Source organism: Ictalurus furcatus, chromosome 5 (assembly GCF_023375685.1).
Source record: "Ictalurus furcatus strain D&B chromosome 5, Billie_1.0, whole genome shotgun sequence".
In the NCBI taxonomy this organism is placed as follows: domain Eukaryota; kingdom Metazoa; phylum Chordata; class Actinopteri; order Siluriformes; family Ictaluridae; genus Ictalurus; species Ictalurus furcatus.
In genome coordinates this window covers 3,559,364-3,563,198 of record NC_071259.1, presented here as the reverse complement: position 1 = coordinate 3,563,198, position 3,835 = coordinate 3,559,364, and positions in this window count along the sequence as shown.

Below are 3,835 nucleotides of genomic sequence, written 5' to 3'. Positions count from 1 at the left end.
TGAGTGATGCGCTCCACACCTTCCTGGATGAATACGGTCGTCTACTTAACTCGGCGTGTTCGAGGCGTGCACGCAAGCTAGCGTTCAAACATGCCATACAGATGTGTAATAAACACTTGAAGCTCAGTTTACAAAAACACATCTGCATTTGAGGCATTGATGGGTTACGATATCACAGCGCTGTTGAATTCTCAAATCTGATTGGTCAGAAGGTGTCCAGAATGTCTTCATAATCGTTGACATGGTGAAGTTTTCTGCGAGGAGACGTTTAGACGTCTCCGGTATCAGTGCGGAGGAGTTTACGCCTTGGGTTTTCTTGGTAACGTGACCAGGGAACGACGAGGATGCGGTAAACTAAGCGACTACAACTATAAATGGATAAAAAGTACGATGTGTAATCAATAATCAATTGAAACGTTTTAATCGTTGGCACATTGCTCCGGTGAAACACTTGCTGTTATAAGGAATGTTTTCGGGTTGTAACAGCAGCTCACTTTCGAGAGTAGAATTGTGGGCGGGATTAAAAAAACCAACCGTATAAAAATTTTATGTCGAGGTTTTTTTGTTTGTTTGTTTTGTTTTTGCCACCTCCATGTCTCCATATTTCTTTTCACACGCCAGTCATATCCTTACGCGTGATCCCGTAAATATACCGTTTCACAAAAAACGTGTCTGATAATCCATTTCGCGTCATCTTGAACGTATTTTTAAACGTAGAATAAACCAACAAATCTTCAACAGCTTACATCATACGCAAATATTAAATCATTTTCAGCAGGTTTTTTTTTTTAAAGTCGTATTTTTCCTGCCACAATTAAACCGACGATCGAACAGCTTATTTTATTCGACAACCATAAAAACACCTGGCCTGTATTTCAAACAATATCAGATACGTTATCTGGCTAGCCGCTTAGCACGCAGGTTCCGCAGATCGAAGTTTGCAAATACGAGTGTTAATTTTGGCCTTCTACTTTTATCTTACTTCTGTAACTCATCCTAAATGGGAAGATTCCTGATAAAAGTGTTTTTGTGGAACGGCGCGTGACGATTATAAACACGTACGATCGCGTGCACGTTACAAATAGTTCAGCGGTGAGGTGCGGGTTTGTAACCATTCTTACATTTTTTTTCTTTGGGTGAAATCGAATAAAATTCCGTTATTAGCCTTCGTCCTCTCCGATTGGTCACTGTCGTGGGATAGGGCAGAGCTAGCTAGTGGTAATAAATAAATAAATAAATAAATAAATAAATAAATAACTCTATTTGTTAGAGTTCCATCAATGGTAGCAGGTGAAGTAAAGGTGAACCATTTTGAGGAGCAGAAGGAGCAAGAAGATACACTCACGTGCATACACACACACACGCACGCGCACACACACCGACCCACACACACACACTGCAGAGGTTTCTGAATGGTCAATGGTTGTGTGTCAGTCGTACATGACAGTAGCATTCCAGAGGAATATTTCACTCTCACTCACTGTTTCTGCTTTACAGGATGACACACACACACACACACACACACACACACACGTTTGTCTTGAGGACCTTCCATTGACAGGATTATTAATAGAGTTTTTTAATGTCCCCACAAGGCTGAAACGTGGTCCTCATAAAGATATAAAAACTTTCACACACACACAAACACACCCAGGAGGAGCTTGGTGTCCATCAAACACACACACACACACACACACACACACACACACGCTGAAACGCTCCGCTGATGTAAAGTAAGAAGTTGTGTAATTATACGCACAGGTTCCGAGCTAAAAATAAATAAATAAATAATAATAATAATAAAGAACTGAAGAAAAAAAAACAGATTTGGATTAGACCTGAATAAACACGTTCTTTAACGGATGCCTGCGAATTAAATTCTCTCTTTATTCTCTTTATGTCCATTTCTTCCAGAATTAATCCTTAAGAGTGCATCAAAGTGCGCTGAGAAAGAAGGAGGGAAAGAAGGAAGAAAAAAGAGAATGATTTCATTCAGTTCACAAAAGCACACGCCTCACTTAAGAGCTTTAGAGAAGAGGGCAAGTGGCAGCAACTTCCATCATGTGAGGTGATCTGTCTGTCTTTCTCTGTCTGTCTCCCTTTCTCTGTCTGTCTGTTTCTTTCTCTCTCTCTCTTTCTCTCTCTCAGTTTCTCTCTCTCTGTTTCTCTCTCTCTCAGTTTCTCTCTCTCTGTTTCTTTCTCTCTTTTTTTCTCTCTCTGTTTCTTTCACACTCTCTCTCTGTCTCTCTCGCTCTCTGTTTCTTTCACTCTCTCTCTCTCTGTTTCTCTCTCTCTGTTTCTTTCACACTCTCTCTCTTTCTCTCTCTCTTTCAGTTTCTCTCTCTCCCTGTTTCTTTCTCTCTCTCTCAGTTTCTCTCTCTCTCTCTCTGTTTCTTTATCTCTGTTTCTTTCTCTCTCTTTCTCTCTCTCTCTGTGTTTCCCTATGTTTCTCTCTCTCTCTCTGATCCTCTCTCTCTGTTTCTCTCTCTCTCTGATTCTCTCTCTCTGTTTCTCTCTCTCTCTCCGATTCTCTCTCTGTTTCTCTGTCTCACATTCTGTCTCTCTCTCTCTGTTTCTCTGTCTCTCTCTGTCTCACATTCTCTCTCCATCTGTCTCTCTATGTGTCTCTCTCTGTCTCTCTCTCTCTGTCTCTCTTGGTCTCTCTCTATTCGTCTGTCTTTCTCTGTCTGTCTCTCTGTCTCTTTCTCTGCTTCTCTTTGAGTCTGTCTCTCTGTCTCACTGTCTTTCTCTGTTTTTCTCTTACTATGTTCCTTTATCTTTCTCTCTCGCTCTTTGTTTCCTTCTGTCTCTGTCTCTCTCTCTCTCTGTTTCCTTCTGTCTGTCTGTCTGTCTGTCTCTCTCTCTCTGTCTCTGCCTGTCTGACACACACACGCACACACACACACACACACACACACACAGTGTCAAAGACCCTCATGCTGAATGGTCCAAAGGAACACAACATGTACTCGTCCTGCAAACCTCTCGTTAAGAAACAATTAGTCGTGCATGCAGGGGGTCCGTCGATTATTTATTTATTTATTTAAAAAACATTTTGCCAGCGAATTTCTTTTTTCCTCGGTGCTCCAGACTCCAGACTCGGCGAGGACTCGAGCGAGCCACAGGCTGCACAATAGCCGCCTTTCTTTCATATTCAGGTGCTACAAAGTAGGCATGCCCAAAAGCCTTAATCCCGCATTCAGAGGCCGGAGGGACAAGAGAAGCCTTTCACACAGGAAGGTGGTGTTCCTGGGTCTCAGGTATGCCCTCGCTCCCTCCCTCCCTCCACAACCTCTCCCTGCCATGTCAAAAGAAAGAAAGGGAAACAAAACAATTGCCTAAATTATAGTGATTCTTTTTTCCCCTCTCATTTCTCAGAACAGGCCAGGAATTCTGCTCTCTCCATCCCCGGCTCTGACGGAGAGGAAACCTGATCGCTGTCTACAGAACTCCCATGTAGCCTGGACTTTCCTTTCTTTTTCTTTTTTTCCTCTCTCTTTAAATGCAGCTTCTTTCAGATCAGTACCTCGGAAGCTTCGCAGTACATGAACACACTCGTTTATCAGAAGATAACAGGACGAGTGCAGATCTGGTTTTTTTTTTTTTGGATTTCTACTTTGTCAAAGTTTATCGCTTTTCCAAAAAATACTTCACCATTTTGTGAAAATTGACTGAGAACTGTTTTTGGTCATTTGAGACACCTTAAAAATGTGTTGAATTGTTTGTTTTGTTACAGTAGTACAGCTTGTGTGTCATTAATATGTGTAATATATTAGTAATAACAATCTTATAACCTCATAGTCAAAAAGGTTTTTTTTGGGGGGGGCGGGGTTCA